Here is an 18,338-nt window from a genome sequence, read left to right as displayed (position 1 = left end):
CCCTCCAGGTCGACATCGTCGAAAGTGATGGAGCAAGTAGATTTTTGCTCCCTGATGATGCATACCTCGCGCCTGGCCTCGCGAGCTAGTTCTTTCCTTTTGTTTCTGGACTGGCCCCCGCTAGGACCTCCGAAAATAGTGTTGATGACCGCAAGTCGGTCATCCCGGTGAGGCGGCGTTCTTGAACGCTTCCTTTCTTCTTTCTTTTCGACCGAGTTAGACCTCGGTTTGCCCACAAATTTTTTAAAGTAGCCATCTTGAATGAGGTCTTCAATCTGGCGCTTTAACTCCCAGCAACTTGTCGTATTATGGCCGTGATCGCGATGAAAAGGGCAGTACTTATCCTTGCTGCGCTTTTCTGGTCTCTACGGAGCTTCTCAGGTCGCTTGAGGAGCTTTTCCATCCCGCTCTCCTCGATGTTCGTGAGTATCTCGGAGATGAGGATGGTGGTTGGTGTGTACCGTTCATAAGGTCGCCTCCGACTGGGGCCGCTCTCCGACCTACGGTACTCTGCTCTGCTGGCGGAAGAAGACGATCCCTTGTCTCTGGACTTGGAATCAGTCTTCCTCTTCTCTTGGGTCAATTTCTTCTGATCGATCTGCTTTTCAGGTCGGCCAGTCTTGGTTCGGAGGAGCTCTTGCCCATCAATGACATTCTTTGCCTTCTGCAAGACTTCGGCGAAGGTTGCCGGAGCCTCCTCTCCGAGCTTCACAGTGAGGGTCTCATCGGCCAGGCCGGTGAGGAAGTAGCACATGGCCGAATCGTCGGAGCAGTGCACAACCTTCAGCTGCTCCTCCTGGAACCTTGTGACATATTCTCTCAGCGTCTCTCATTCCTTCTGCCTGATGGTGGCAAGGTGAGTCGCTGTCTTTCTATCATAATGCCGAGAGGGGAACTGACTGATGAACTCCTTCCTCAGCTGGGAGTAGGTCGAGATCGACCTGGCCGGCAGTCTTCGGTACCACAAGCGCGCGCTGCCTGTGAGCGCGATCTGGAAGGCGCGGCACTTGATCGCATCTGTTGCCGCTTGGAAGTCCATGAGGCCCTCGAAGACCTCAACATAGTCTTTAGGGTCCTTAGACCCATCATAAGGCTTCATGGTGGGAGTTTTGAACTTCGGAGGGATGGGAGCCTCCATAATATCCGAGGTGAATGGCGATTCTCCCAAGTCGCCATCGTCAAACGAGCTCTCCTTCTTCTCGCACCTGGCCTTAAGTGCCTCGACCTGTTCACCGAACCTGTGTTTCATCAGGTCGAACTCTTCCCTGGTGATCACGACTTCTGGTATTAGAGGCTTGTACTTTGATTGAGCCTTTAGGTTCGAGTTGGAGAATTTTCGGGAGTAGGAAGGAGAGTCTTCCGGCTCCCGATATGCTCTCTTCTTCTTCTCAGTGAGATGCTTTCTCAGATTGTTATCCCGCAAGCTGTAATCCACTCCATCGTTGGGAATGGGCTCGCGATCGCCAGGTTGGATAGATGGAGCTCCCTTTTCACCGGGTGCGTCCAGGGCCCTAGAGGGAGACGCAGTTCGGTTAGCACGCGTTGCCTCAGCGTACATTTCTTCCATTGTGCACAACCGATGGCGCATATCATCCAACTCGCGCTAGAGAGTAGATAGAGCTTCAGGGTCTGCTGCCTGGTTGGCCCTTTGGGAGGTTTTCCTCGACGTCCCTCCTCGGCCTCTGTTGGCTTTTGAGGGTTTCGGGTGAGCAGGTGGTAGCTCTTGGTTCGCATGGCGGGCAGATCTGCGCGACAGATCTCCCTCTTGCCTTGCTCGGACCTGATCTTCGACTATTCTTGCACCGAGGTCTCGCTGAGGGCCGTTATCAGCGTTCACACCCCTTTGTTCTGTCGTATTGGCAGAGTTTGCTGGATGCACCATCTTTGCGTATATATTTTTTTTAGATCGGGATGACTTAAGATGTCTTTCCCACAGACGGCGCCAAATATTTATGCAGGAATTTGCACAACGGTTCTTAACGAATTGAACTCGAACCCGGTCTCCGGTTCCGACCTGAACACTAGAGTGGACCTGCACAAGAGGGTAAGCACTCCGACGCTCCAGTTAGTATATATCGGACTCCTTATTTAGTTCGAGGATTCGATACTTGAGCGTGAAATGAAGTCCTCTATTTATAGTTGACGGATCCGACAGTAAACACGACCGGCGGTTATGTGTCCCTTTCTCATATCGGACCTGTCGGGTTCCGAGCAGATCGGACCCTAGTCAGATCGAACCTTGGTGCTCATACTTGGTCTTTTATCACGGGCGAACCCGGCCACCTCGGCTCTACCGAGGTGGACCTAAGCAATCCTTCTTTATTTAGTTTCTTTAAACACCAATAAGGGTCCTCCACGTGTCTTAGGTATGTTTACCCCCAAACACCCCATATTAGGATTAACACCTCTGTTTATATAGTACGGGGGAAAATTACAAAGGTAACTAATAAGCGTAGATTTATTTGTCATGCTTTTTTAAGGTGCTAATTCGGTGCGAATAACGTGTTTCATGCATATATTTATGTAAAAAGGTTAATAATTCATTTTGCATGACTTTGAAATACATACTTAGGTAAGTATAAGAAAATTAATTCAATTGTGGTGTTTTATAGCAAAAACAATGCCCTAGTTATTCAAGAAATTATACTTCCACATCACAATGGTCCAGAAAACGTGCATCCACAGAACAAGACAAGATCAATTTAGATAATAGGATAGTTTTTATTTTATTTAGCCATTATTAAAAGATATAATAGTAGTTTTGGTCGAGTCCATGTGCCCTCTCATGTGCTATCCACCACGATAGGTTTTGAAAGATAGTTCGAAGAAACTTTATAGTGATGATTTACTCTCGATTGAGTAGGAGTTCGAGATCTTTAGAAGTGGTTGAACGTTGGAAATAAATATAAGAAAATTTGATTCGTGGTCTAAGATGTTCAATAATGAGACTATATAACATGAATATTCCATCATGAGACAACCAATAGACTTTACATGGCTTAAAAGATGACTTCGAATTTGATTCAGATTAGGTAGACCATGGTTGACTTAATCGTCCAAATATATATTTTTATTATTAATGATCAGAAAACACAAATATGAAACAAGAGATTCAATCAAAAATATTATTTGTTTTTAGTGTTTTCAGAGATTTGTTTGATAACAGATTTGAAAATTGAATTTAGAAATATATTTTTAAATTACCACTAGTTACCTAGTTTAATCTAAAATAATATCGATTAATTATTACATTTTTGTTATAAATTTTGTATAATTATTATTTTACAATGTTATATAATCTATAATATATTATATTTGAAGTATTTTAATTTTAAAAAAATAAAATGAGTTCATAACATGAAATAATATATTTATCAAAGTTTTTATCTTTTTTTTAATATAATTCTACATTTTAAACTTTCAAATTCAAAATCTGAAAACATTGTAAACATAAAAATGCTATTTTCAAAATTTCCTCTATTTGGATCACATTATCCGAAAACAATTTTCAAAAAATATTTTTTTATAAAACCCGGCGCCTAGGCGCCCAGACCTAGCGTCGAGGTGTCGTGGCGCAGCGCCAAGGCGCTGCCCCCACTGCTGCAGGCCTGAGCTCTAGGCGCCGCCCGGTTTCTGCAGCGCCTAAGCGCCGGCTCCAGTTCCGAGGCACTATCCGCCCGGTTCCTCCGATTTTCTTCACTTCTCTGGTACTCTTTCACAACAATTCATTGCCATGAACGACACGAACTTACAGACTCGATTTACAAGATTAAACGCCCAAAACAACGAGGTTTTACATTGATCGAATCAACGGAAAAACTGTAAATCTAATGCCAAAAACCGAAAGCATCTATTTGCAAACCACATACATCAAATGTATAGAAATACCCACCATTCTTTTCCTTGTTATTCAAAACAAGATCGAAAGCAAAGCCTAGGCTCTGATACCAATTGAAGGGATCGGATCTCGCAACGAAAGTACACGAACGCGTGTGCTTCGATCTTGTTTTAGAATTACAACAAAGAAAAGACACATAAACATGAATAACAAGAAGTTAGTGATACATACCTTTGAAGACACTCTTCAATGTAGATATCAATGCCACCATAAAGTCTTTCTCGCTATCATTTGGACGTTAAGAACTCAGTTTGTGGGAACCGTCTTATAATTGGAAGGGAAATCAAGAGAGCGAGAGAGATTTTCTCGGGAACCGGGAGCCAAAACGGAAGGGGGAGAGCCTCCATTTTAAAGGGATGAAGAGTGGTGGGGAAGTCAACTTCCCCACCTACCACTTGTCCACTTCCCACCATTAAATGGTGGGAAGTGGGAAAACGTCCCCACTTTCCACCATTAATGGGAGGTTTTTCCTCCCATTTTCATTTTCCATTTTTTTCCATTTTCTTTTTATTTTAATTTAATTAAAACTATTTTAATTAAATTAATAATTAATTAAACCATATTTAATTAATTACAAAAAAAAGAATTATTAATTTAATTAAATTAAGTCAAATTTAATTTAACCAAGTCATTAATTTAATTAAATCATATTTAATTAAATTAATCAACATATTCCATTAATTTAATTAAATCATATTTAATCAAATTAAACTTAAATTAGCTAACCATATTAGAATCAAATTCCAATATACATCTCTCTTATAATTTTGAAAATTAACCATATATTATAATGTATCAACATACATTATATTAATTGCATCTCATACAATTAACCTTAATTCTCTTTAACTAATTTGAACCATTCAAATTTTTTTCAAGACTAACTGTTCTTAACTATCTTTTACAAGCTAGCAAGGGGACCTAATGGACCTACAAATCGGAAGCTCCAACGATACAAGATTAATTGATTAAACTCATTAACCATATTAACCAACATTCGTTAACTGTCGGTCACTCCACTAAAGACCCACAGTTGCACTATTTTCACTGTAGAATATTTTGCGTCCATGGATTTTGACCATTAACGTTAAGTCAAACCTTCACGAGTGTTCGTAACCACAATTGGGTCAAATTACCGTTTTACCCCTATGTTACATCTTGTACCTTAAGTACCGCTAATCCTTTAATGAACAACCCGGTTATAGTCCAACCAATAACCGGAAGTCCCTCTCGGGCCAATTAGAGGGTGTGACCCCTTGTTCAAGTCCCAGAGTCAGCACTTAAGAGAACACTCATCTACTTACCCTAAAGTCGGGAATGAGTGAATTCCATATTGTGATGTTATGTTCCTAGCTCCCCACTCGGTCTCGTCCCCAAAATGGTAGGCATATTGAGTCGGCGACTCGGGCCACTCTCACCCATATAAATCAAAGAACGAGCCCTAACACGCTAGAGTCCATAGCTCACCCAGGATTGAGATTGAGTTACCTGATCATCCTATTGAAATATTAATCTATTAGCTAATGGTGTTACAGCTAAAGATTAATTCTTTTGTGGTCTGGTCTTATACAAACTCATTGTATAGAATACCTCCACTCGCATGTCTCCACACGAATGACCTGGATCAAGTCATTTGTAACTATTACAAAGTGGACCATATCCATAGTGTTACCAGGATAAGGTACCCAACCTTATCCACACACTATAGACCCTTTAGGTTACTACTGGAACATTATCCACCTGTATATCGAATATATATTGTATATATATACACTGTATATCAAATATATACGCTGTATATTAAATATATACTGTATATATATATTACACACTATTCCAGTTACATCACATAACCTATGATGTTAGTTTATTGGATTTGGGTAAATGTAATTCTATCAATAACATCCTTATTGAATGAATATTTGTTTTATGTTTACAAACCACGAGTTTAGGGCATAAAACCCAACAAGCACGTCCTTTGCTGCCTGCCATGCTATTCCTACTGCCCGTACCTACACGTCAGCCTCTACCACCCACGCACGCACGCCAACGCCTGCACAGCACCCATGTGAGCCCTTACCTGGTACACACGCCCGCAAGTCCGCGACTGCCCTAGCACCTACTGGCCGCTGGCCGCTCAGTGCCCATGCGCGCAGCCATGCCTGCCCGCGCACCACGCACACCACCAGCGCCCATGCGCACCGCACGCCCCTCAGCGCCCTACCGCCCAGCGCCCCGCATGCAATCAGCGCCAGCGCCCAAAGCCCAACGCCCATCACCCGCACGCCCCCAGCGCCCAGCGCCTATGTCCGTCGCCCATGCTCGTGCCCACTGTGCCAGCCCTGCCTCCGCGCGCGCCATTGACCGCCCAGCCCTTACCTTGCCGCCTACTCCACCCATTTAAGGAAAAGATTTCCTTTAGATTTTGGTTTATTTGGTGGAATTTATTTTGGATTTTATCTTTGATTTAATTTCTTTAGTTATCATTTTTAAAATTCATCTTTAGGCAAGTTTAGCAGTTTTTAAGAATTTAGAGATCTTTATTTTCTTTTTCTTTTTTTTTATTTTCCTTAAAAGGCCATGGGCCTTAGCCTATAAATAGGCTTGTACCCCCTCATTGTACAACATCTTAGAGTTATCATTTGAATAGAAAATTGAGATTGTTTCTCATCCTTGCCTTGTGCAAACCTCGCCTCAAATTTCGAATCCCTTTGTGTGGTTGAGCTTCGGCTTTCGTATTTGACCCCTCAGAGCATGCTTGTTTGATTGGTCATCAAACCCGTGGAGGGTTTCCGGCCTCGAGCATAGTGAGTACTTTGTCTGCTCAAGGTAACGACTGCAAAGGTAATCCCTCTAACCCTTAGCCTTTCGAGGAATTCCTACCTCTATCAATTTGAGGGGGGAAGAAGTAAAAAAACCATCTCTACAATTGGATTCAAGTGGCTTGTGGCTCGAGTAGCTCAATACACTTGGGTTGTCGCGTATCATTTGGTATCAGAGCTTAGGCTCTAGACCGGGATATATGTTATTTTCTTACATTTAGATTTCTGTCTTTTCTTTACTTTCCTTTATTAAAAAATCTCATAAAAAAAGTTCCTTGCTTGTTCTTGTTCTTCCACGTGCCAACTTTTCCTATCATTCTTGCGAAAGAATTTTTTATTTCGAAAATTGCTTTAAAGTATAAAACTTGTTTGCTTGTGTTCAGCACCTCAAAATCTTTCCAACAAACCGAGTTTCACTTTAATCCGAGTCCTATAGCTAAAGTTATCAATTTTGCTTTCAACCCCAGAATTTGAGAGAAACCTGCAGAGCATAAACCGATAGCCAAATAAAAAAATTCATAACTTTTTGCTCCGAAGTCAAAATTGAGTGAAACCAGTGCCATTCAAAAGATCTCTGAGTTCGCTTTCCAGAGAGACCAGAATCAATAATTTTCAATTTGTTGTTTGGAAGTTATCGAGTTTTTCGTAAACATTGTTTTCTGGAAAATCCTGCAGCCGCCGAGAAAGCAGAGCCCCAACTTCAACGATTCATATCTTACTGACCTTTTTTATGGGAGCATCAAGTTGAAAATCCCAACCTTCCATGGAAAGTTTACACCCGAAGAGTTCGAATCATGGGAGAAGGAAATTGAGTTAGTGTTTGCTTGCCACAACTATGATGATGGAAAGAAGGTAATTCTCGCAATCACTCATTTTAAGAATTATGCACTAACTTGGTAGGATAAAGTGATGTCTTATAGAAGGAGGAACCATGAAGGACCCATAGATTATTGGATAGAATTCAAAGAACTCATGAAGAGGAGATTTGTGCCACCACACTACCATAGAGCAAATTCAAAGAAACTTAATAGGCTCTATCAAGGCACTAAAGGAGTTAAAGACTACTACAAAGAGATGGATGTTGATGAGCCGTTTGCAACTAGAGCGGAAGATGAGGAGACCACCATGGCCCGATTCTTGGATGGTCTTAATCTGGACATAGCCGACAAAATTGACTTGCAACACTATGAAAACATGGAGGAACTTCTACACCTCGCCATCAAAATAGAGGAGCAAAACCAAAGAAGGGCTAAAAGGTATGTGAAATTTACCCCTAAGACCGCTAGTAGCAAAATGGAGAAACCCCTAGAGTCAAAACCGAAGGTCAACTATGAAAAGGGAGAGTCATCCAAGTCCAAAACCTAACCCGAAATTCCTAAGACTAGGACTAATGATATTAAATGTTTCAAGTGTCATGGAGTAGGCCACATAAGCCGAAATTGCCCTAACCAAAGAGCCATGATACTTAAAGTAGGAGAGCTAGTCGCAGATGATGAGGAGAAGAGAGTAGATGTTGAGGAGAAGGAAAGAAGAAAGTAGTCAAGAGGAGGAAGTAGAGGAGGATTCCAAGGATATAGCCTTAGTGGCTAGGAGGAACCTCAATGTGCAGTTTAGGGAAAAACTCTTAGAGGCACAAAGAGAAAACATATTCCATGCTAGGTGCATAGTAAAATCCACCCCATGTGTTGTTATCATTGAGAGTGGGAGTTGCACTAAAGTCGCTAACAAGGATATAGTGGAGAGGTTGAAATTAGCCACCACACCCCACCCACGACCTTATAGTCTACAATGGTTGAATAATAGTGGGGATGTAAAGGTCCAAAAGAAAGTTCAAATACCATTCAACATAGGAAGGTACAAAGACGAGGTCATTTATCATGTTGTACCTATCCATGCTAGCGATTCCTTGCTAGGGAAATCGTGGCAATTTGATAAGAAGGTAAGCTTTGATGGTTTTCTTAATAAATATTCTTTTGAGCATCAAGGTAAGAAAATCACGTTTGTACCTCTTTCTCCAAAAGAAGTACACATTGATGAGTTAAAATTGGAGGAAAGAATGTTGGAGGCCGAGAAAATGGAAGTTGTTGAACTTCAAAATAAAAAGAAAGAAAAGGCTCCAAGAAAGAATGAGAAAGTTGTGACCCTCATGGCTAGAAAAGATGAAGTAGAGCGAGCTCTATGTGCTACACAATTGCTTTTTCTTTATCTACATGAAGGTAATGATCTCCTAACTCAAGAAAGAAGAAATACTTTGCCTAGTACTTGTATTGAGTTTTTACAGGAAATCGAGGAGACAGTGCCCGAAGCCATGCCATACTTGGAGAGAAGAATGAAATAAGAAGAAGGAGAGCAACAAGGAAGCTCTTTTTAGCAGCCCACTCAAGGATCCCAAACACCTCAAGAGGTTGAGCCACATAAGGAGAGCCAACATGACAATCAAGTGGAGATCTGTGAGAAGAAGGAAGAAAATGAAGTTTTTCAACTTCATCAAGATAATAATCCTACTATAAATGCTTTATCATTGGACTAACTTGCTTCATTTGGATGTAGGTAAACAACTTGATTCGAGGACGAATCCAATTCAAGAAGGAGGAGATGATGTGATCATATTTGGCCCAACACTCTAAAATGGCACCTACTCCAACAATGAAGAGAAGCTTGAGGAAAGACCCACTAAACGAAGAAGACTTCATTGGACCCATCAACAAATTTTGTCCATTTTAAAGGCCAATGAGGAACCCCCAAGGGTCAAGAGGAAGCATGGAGAGGAAGAGAAGCCAATCAAGTGGCCCCACTTCAAGGACAAGCCTATCGAGAGGCCACCCACACGCACACACCACCAGGCGAACGCCCCTGCGTGTGCGCCCATGCCGCGCATGCCAACGTGCCATGAGAACCTCACATCACATCCCCTGCCGCGCACGCCATCGCCCCGCTAACCTCGCTGCACACGGTCCTTATGCGTGCTGCCTGCCTAAACGCTCATCGTCTGCGGCCCACGCCTGCTCACCTATGCATGTCGTCCGCGCCTGCATGCCAGCCCCTACCGCCACGCATGCACGCTAGCGCCTGCCTAACACCCATGTGCGCCCCTACCTGCCGCACACACCCGCGCGCCCACGACTGCCCCAACACCTGCGCAACCCCTGGCCGCCCAATGCCCATGCGCACAGCCATGCTTGCCTGCGTGCCCCATGCCCAAGCGCCTGCGCGCATGCACACCACCAACGCCCACACCCGCGTGCACCGCACGCCCCTCAGCACTCTGCTGCCCAGCGCCTAGCGCCTCGTAAGCCTCTCAGCTCCCTGCTGCCCAGCGCCTAGCGCCCCGCACGCCATCAACGCCAGCGCCCAGTGCCCCTGTCCGTCGCCCATGCCCGCGCCCACCGTGCCAGCCTTGCCTCCGCACGTGCCATTGACCGCCCAGCCCTTACCTTGCTACCCAGTCCACCCATTGAAGGAAAAGATTTCCTTTTGATTTTGGTTTATTTGGTGGGATTTGTTTTGGATTTTATCTTTGATTTAATTTCTTTAGTTATCATTTTTTAAATTCATCTTTAGACACGTTTAGCACTTTTTAGGAATTTAGCAACTTTATTTTCTTTTTATTTTTGTTATTTTCCTTAAAAGGCCATGGGCCTTAGACTATAACTAAGCTTGTACCCCCTCATTGTACAACATCTTGGAATTATCATTTGAATAGAAAATTGAGATTGTTTCTCACCGTTGCCTTGTGCAAAACCGCCCTTAAATTTCGAATCCCTTTGTGTGGTTGAACTTAGGATTTCGTATTTGACCCTTCGGAGCATGCTTGTTTGATTTGTCATCAAACTCGTGGAGTGTTTCCAGCCTCGAGCACAGTGAGTATTCTGTCTACTCCAGGTAACGACTGCAAAGGTAATCCCTCTAACCCTTAGATTTTCAGGTTGAACCATCTATACGATTGGATTCAAGTGGCTTGTGGCTCGAGTTGCTCAATACGCTTGGGTTGTTGCGTATCATTCAGGCTAAAGAACGCTGGAGCGACCTACCAATGCATGGTTAATAAGATGTTTGCTAAACATATAAGGCGAAATATGGAAGTATATATGGACAACATGCTTGTCAAGAGCAAGCAGACAACCTCCCAATAGCCGACCTAATGGAGACGTTTGGGGTCCTTCGAAAATATAAAATGAAGCTCAACCAAGAAAAGTATATGTTTGGGGTCTCCTCCGGTAAATTTCTTGGCTTCATGGTCAACCATGATGGATAGAGGCAAATCCCTAGAAAGTCCGAGTTGTGTTGGAAATGGAATCGCCTCATAACTGAAAGCAACTCCAATGCCTCAATGGGTGAATCGCGACGTTGAACCGCTTGTCTGTCGTTCTTTAAGGTCCTGCGAAAGAAGAAGTGCTTCAAATGGACTTCGGAGTGTCAAATGACCTTCTATGAGCTCAAGAGCTACTTGAGCTGAACTTCGTTACTATCAAAGCCATTGTCTGGCATGAGCTCAACTTGTATCTATCAAAACCAACAGTAAGTCGATCTCAATCCTGAGTGAGATATGGTCTCCTACATATTAGGGCTCATCCTTTGATTTGTATGGGTGAGAGTGGCTTGAGCCGCCGACTCAATATTCCTACCATTTTGGGGACGAGATCGAGTAGAGAGCTGAGAACATAACTGCAATGAGTGCTCTCTTAAGTGCTAACTCCGGGACTTGAACAAAGGGCCACACCCTTTCACTGGCCCGAGAGGAACTTCTGTTTAATGGTTGGACCATAAACATGTTGTTCATTAGAGGATCAGTGGTACGTAAGATGAAAGAGGTAATTCAGAGGTAAAACGATAATTTGACCAATCTGATGTTACGAACACTCATGAAGGATTGACTTACTGCTAATGGTCGAAATTCATGGACTCATAATATTCTATATTGAGAATAGTGTAGCTGTAGGTCTTTAGTGGAGTGACCGACAGTTAACGAATGTTGATTATTAATATGGTAAATGAGATTAATCAATTAATCTCGTATGATTAGAGCTTCTAATTTGTAGGTCCATTAGGTCCCCTCACTAGCTCGTAAAGGATAGTTAAGAATATTTAGTCTATTTGAATTATTCAAATTCAACAAATGGAATTAAAGTTAATTGTATGAGATGCAATTATTTGAATTGACTCTTTAGGTTATAACTTGGACACTATCCTATTGTATGTCAACTACATAGTATTCAAGATTACATTTATAACCTTGGATTTTCACAAAATTGGATAATATTTGCATATAGCAAAATAAAATAAAATAATTATTTTATTCATAAATAATTGAAATTTATAAACTACGAGGCTTTAGGGAATAAATCCTAACATGAACCCCCTTAGAATTTATTTCGAAGGCTGGAACGTATAATCAACTTGTTGTTTTTATGTTTTTTATGCTTAGCTATGGGACCGACGCAAGAATTAGGGACACAGTTGTGTGTAAGTAGCACGAAGGGGCAGGTGTGTGCATTATTGGGTGTTATTGGAATGGTTTCATGCTGAACTTTATTATATTCATGTATCTCATGTATCTAAAATTATTGGGTAGGATTTGTGAATTACTAGTTGATATGGTTGGATTGCATCTTGCTGTTTTTTTTATATATACATTATGAAAATGTCTTGCATCGTGATTGTTGGGTATGACTGGAAAGTTTCTGATTGGTATGGTCGGAAGTGATTAATCTTTCGTGTTTGAAAGCATGTTTTGAGATTAAATGCATGTGTTAACTTTATGTTATTTAGTTTTATGTTTGCTTAGTTTAAAGTTATTGGGTTATTTTTTTTGTTCTGTACGATGAAAAGCATGTTGAAAAACTGTATTGTGACTAAAAGTGCAAATGGCTTATTGTTTCTCTGGAGAGGTTGTTGTGATCTATTGAAGTGTGGAAACAGGCTAGTTGATTAGTGGTTTGGAGTCGTTACTGTGAGTGACTTGGGAATTATGTGATAGAACCACAGCAGAGGACTATGATTCGAATGTGTGGTCTATCGTGTAATGAAAGTGGATAGATGAGTTTCATGGCTCGAGGGCAAATGGTTGAGGCTGATACGTCACTACTGGGTGTCGAGGCTCTGGGTGCAAAAGGTCAGGGGTCGATAGCCAGTCTTGATACAGATGAGTGTCGAGGCTCCAGGTGCAAAAGGTTGGGGGTCGGCATGATGAGTCTAAGTGGTTAACAAGTATTAGATCTTGATGTGGTGGCGGTCAAGGACTAATACGCTGAGTAGTCATCAAGGCCTTGGGTACTAAAGGTCAAGGGTCGATGTACAGTTCGAGGCCTTGGGTAAATAGGTAAAGGGTCGGACGCCAAGCTTCTATAGAGGAGTGTCGGGACCTTGGGTACAAAGGTCAAGGGCCGATACAATTCGAAGAGTTAGACTCGGAGGACAAACATAGTGTGATGGGATAGAAGGAGCTTGGAGGAGCTAGAGACTAGCGGGCCCTGTAGTCGGGGTTTCTTTGATTGCATGTGTGTGTTATTGTGCGTTATGATTTATTGATGCATTGATGCCGACCGGTTTAAATTTTGTAACAAATGGTGTGTGCTGAGCATGTTGTTTATGTGTAGTTAGAGAAGGCTACTTGCAAAGTATTTTTAATACTCACCCACCCTACAACTATTGTTTTCAGGTGAATATCAAGTTTATGATGATGATGGTGGTGTAGAGGAGACTCAAGAAGAAAGATCATGATCAGCTTCCGTTAAGGTTTATTGAGTTAGAATATGTTGTTAAAAGATCATGGTCAGCTCTTGTTTTAGTTTATAGAGCTTCGGCTGTTGTTTTAGTTTAAGTTGTTAGTAGGATGTTTCACTCAAATCATTCTTTAGTTTGGATCTTTATTGAAGGTTGGATTGATGGTTTCGTTTGAGAACGTTTATTACAATTGTAACCGTCCCCTTGACTTTATTATTTTTTTTTGGAAGAGATAAAGGTTTATATATTCGTTTAGCCTTTTTTTTGGTTGAAATATTTGAGTTGGCAGTTGAGACTTATCAAAGTTCCTAGTTATTATTTTGTTATAGGTTTAGTTTATTAGGTAGTCCTTCTCTTGTATGGGTGGAACTTCACCGAAGGTTAGTTACTTAGGCTTGGTTGTCTGTGTTTATGCCGTTTTGGTTATGGATTACAGTTCTAACATCAGAGTAGCACAGCGGAAGCGAGGTAAGAATTTGTCATAGTTGTATTGCTAATGGTTTAATTCTCTAGTACGAGTGGGACTTTTTAGGTGGTTTTAGTAAGAGCCCCCGTTGAGATGTAAATAAAATCCTGGGGCGTCATAGAAAACATCCTATGGTGGGAAGTGGGGATGTGGTGACTTCCCCTCACACTTCCTTCTTTATAAAAGGGAGGTTCTCCCATTTTTTGTGTTCGGTTGAATGAGTTTCTAAAAACTCTAACGAGAAATCTCTTTCTCAATCTCTCGATCTCCCTGTCAATTTTGAGACGGTTTCCACAAACCGAGTTCTTAACATCCAGAGGATAGCGATGAAGGCTTTTTGGTGGTTTGGTGTCTACATTGAAGAAGTGTCTTCAAAGGTATGTTTCATTATTTCAATTTTTATAATGCTTTTGTCTTTTCTTTGTTGCATTTCTAATACAAAATCGAAGCACAAGCGTTTGTGTGCTTCCACTATGGGATTCGATCTCTTTAGTTGGGACATATTAGTGAAAAATGTATGAAAATTCTTCACTCTGTCGGGAAGCTATATGAAATTAAGGCAGTTGAATAAAAGTTATGTGAAGGGTGCATATTTGGGAAGCAAAGTCGAGTCAGTTTCTCAAAGACAGGTTCAACACCAAAGTCTACAAAATTGGAGTTGGTTCACATCGATGTGTTGGGGCCTTCTGTAGTTTCTTCCATTGGAGGACCCAAATACTATGTAACTTTCATTGACGACTCAAACGGGAAGGTATGGACTTTGATTAAACATAAGTTTGATGTGTTTTCTATTTTCAAAACATGGAAGACTATGTTAGAGAATGAGACGGACCTGAAAATCAAAAGCTTGAAGTCAGACAATGGTGGTGAGTATGTTGATAGGGAATTAAAAAAATATTATGCAGATAATGGAATTGTGATGGTAAAGATTATTCTAAGAACACAACAACATAACGGTGTGGCGGAAAGAATGAATAGGACGCTAAATAAACATGCTAGGAGCATGAGAATACATGCAGAATTCCCTAAGATGTTCTGGGCAGATGAAATTAATTGTGCTACCTATTGGATCAATAGGAGCCCGACCACATCACTAGACTTCAAATTGCCTGAAGAAGTCTGGACCAGTAAACAGGTAAACCTTTCCAATCTAATGGTTTTTGGTTGTGTATCTTACCTTCACATTGATGCTGCAGACAAGAGTAAATTGATGCTAAATCCAAGAAGTGTTTCTTTCTTGGGTATGATGGAGCTGAGATAGGTTATAGATTTTGGGATGACCAAAACAAGAAGATTATCAGAAGCAAGAACGTGATCTTCAATGAGGAGGTCTTATACAAAGACAGAAACAGAATTGATTTGGAAAAGACAGAGTCAGATGGAAGCATAGAGAAGATCAGTAGATAAGTCCTACTAAGGTTGAGACCAACACAAAAAGGATTATTGAAGATCACAATGTAGTTACTCATGAGGAAACATTTGTGGGATCTGATGAACAGGTTGTGGAATCTGAGGAACCAGTTGAAGAAACTGATGAGGTTCAGAGAACTCTACCAACCGTAGTTATAAGATCTAGCAGAACGATCAGACCACCACAGAGGTATTCCCCTACGTTGAATTACATTTTACTGACTCACAGAGGTGAACTTGAATGTTATGAAGAGGCAGTTCAGCTGGAAGACTCTGTTAAGTGGGAGTTAGCCATGAAAGATGAAATGAAATCTCTAATGACTAATCAAATGTGGCAACTTGCTGAGTTACCGAGAGGTAAGAAAGCTTTGCAGAATAAATGGGTATATAGAATCAAACAGGAGCTCGATGGCAGCAAGAGGTACAAGGCAATGCTTGTAGTCAAAGACTTTCAACAAAATGAAGGTATTGACTTTAATGAGATTCTCTCCCGTAGTTAAACTAACTACCATTAGGAATGTTTTATCTATAGCGGCAAAATAAGATTTGTTCCTGAAGCAAATAGATGTAAAAACGACTTTTCTTCATGGTGATTTGGAGAAAGAAATTTATTGGTGTAGCCACATGGATTTACAGTACAGGAGCAAAAGAAAATGATTTGCAAACTTCAGAGAAGCCTGTATGGTCTCAAACAGGCACGCAGAAATGGTATGAGAAGTTTGATAGTCTTTTATTCCTTTTCATATAGGGAAAATGTCTTTTCAAATTTATCCTTGTCCTATTTAGTTTGAGACTTTTTTATTTTCCCTTTCCCAATTAGTTTTTATCATACCATCTATTATAAATAGAGATATGGATCATTTGATTAATGAGCACAAATAGAGAGTCGTGAGAAATTCTTGAAGAAGAGATAGTTTGGGAACTAAATACTTGTGTATCCGTTAGAGAGTTTGCAAAACATGTAGAGTGATTCATGAGTGTTTTCTATGTGAGGGAAAAACTAAAAGAAATCATTGTAAAAGGCTTGTAAACTCTTGGGAGATTCTTCCTGACATTTTAGTAGAAACTGCAACAGTAGCAGAGAACTGGACATAGCCCACACATTGAGTGAATCAATATAAATCCGGTGTTTAATTTTCTTCTCCGTAATCTCTATTTATTGTTCTTGCCACTTAGAAGTTTTAGATTATTTTATCTTATATTTTAAGTTGAAAGTTCCAATTTGAAATTTGAATTCCGTATTAATTGGAACCAGAACCTTATATGTGACTAGCTAACAAATATTTTCTACATTTGTGATTGAGATAATGATTAGTTGGTTGCATTTTTCACAACACCTATCCAATACATTATTAATATTCATGAGGTTTCATCTCAAAACAGAGAAGAGTAGCCCACTTCTATTATGAATCGTTGTTAAAGCCTATGATTTATTCTTTCATCTTAGAAGTATATATATAAGAAGTAATACAACTTATTTGCATGATCTTAGGATATACGGGTAAAAGTTACATGATTTGAAAAATACACGGTTGAGATACACTTTAACATACAATATCAATGTTGTTGTTATGCTTATTCTTTGTGTCTTCTGCAGCAAAAATGACTAAAATTTAGTCAACAAATATTTGATGCATTTATATTGTTGTGAGGAAGGAACGACCCTTTTTTGTCTCATTCGCTTCTATTCGAGTCTAGCAAGCCATTCCACATGAAACAAAAAGAGTGGTAATGGTTCCAGGCAGTTGATTCAACATATTCTTAAACTTCCAACCGTTGAAGAAACGCCAGCAAAAACTACAAAAGAAACTAAACGTTTGGATAGGGATTCCTAATTGCTTCAAGTGCGCTTCCACGAGAGAATCCTTTAGTTCAAACACAAGATTCAAATGAATTTGTTCGAATCCCTTTTTCTTTTTTTCTTTTTTTTTTCAAGAAAAGTGTTGAATTCCTTTCTAATAATAGGTGGCATTGATCTATTAGATATAATTTTTTAAATTTTAGGGTTTAATTCTTATGCAATTTTATTTATTGTGAAAGTTTAAGGCTAAATAAAAATACTATTTTGGTCCTAAGATTTTGAGTTGGTGTCCATTTAGATCTACAGTTTCAAAATAGACACTTTTAATCCCTAAAGTTTTGAAAATGTTCTTAAATGGTCCTTGAAGTTAATTTGACCGTTAGTCAAGTAATAGAAAGATGACATGACCATTATTGCTGAGTGTACTATGATATGTGGCAAAATATATGAATTATATGTATTGTGATGTGGTAAATGAGGTTAATCTCCTCCCTCCCTCCTCCCTCCTCCCTCCTCCCTCCTCCCTCCCTCCTTTTCTAGTGAACTATCACCGTCAAATGGCTTGTATGAACATGCATGGACGACAATTAGAATTGTTATTATTATTATTGTGGGATTTTTAGTGCTTTCATACTTGGGTTCTGTTTACCTTACTTTTTATTCTTAATTATAGTCTAAGGATTCTTGCTTATTTACTTAGCTAATTCTCTTTGTTTGTTGAATTATATATTTGTATCTTTAATTTTTATATATTGGATTTCCTCAGAGAAAAATAAAATTTTATTTGTTGGACAGAGTGCATGTGTACACGCTTGTCTGCGTGGTTTGTATCCAAAGGCTTACCATATTTTCCTTTTCAAATTAAAAAGAAACCATAAAATGAAATAGCTATGCAACAATCAAGGTCCGAAAATTAACGTGTGAATCTTTTGTATTTGGCATGTTTCTCACACACCCTCTAATAAAGTTATTGGTATCTTGCTTAAAAAACAATGTCAATCTTGATTAATATTTATGGGAATACACATAAAGATACATGTTGTAAGAGAGTTGAAGTTGTTTTCGTTGGGTTTTATGCCAAAAACTCGTGGTTTGTAAACATAAAACACATATTGATTCAATAAAGTTGTTCTGGATAGAACTGCATTAACCCAAATGCAATAAACTAACATCCGAGGTTATGTCATGTAACTGGAACAGTATATAACAGATATACCG

Source organism: Momordica charantia, assembly GCF_013281855.1.
Source record: "Momordica charantia cultivar OHB3-1 chromosome 11 unlocalized genomic scaffold, Mcharantia_2.0 BLBB01000011.1, whole genome shotgun sequence".
Lineage (NCBI taxonomy): Eukaryota > Viridiplantae > Streptophyta > Magnoliopsida > Cucurbitales > Cucurbitaceae > Momordica > Momordica charantia.
This window is presented reverse-complemented; position numbering follows the sequence as displayed.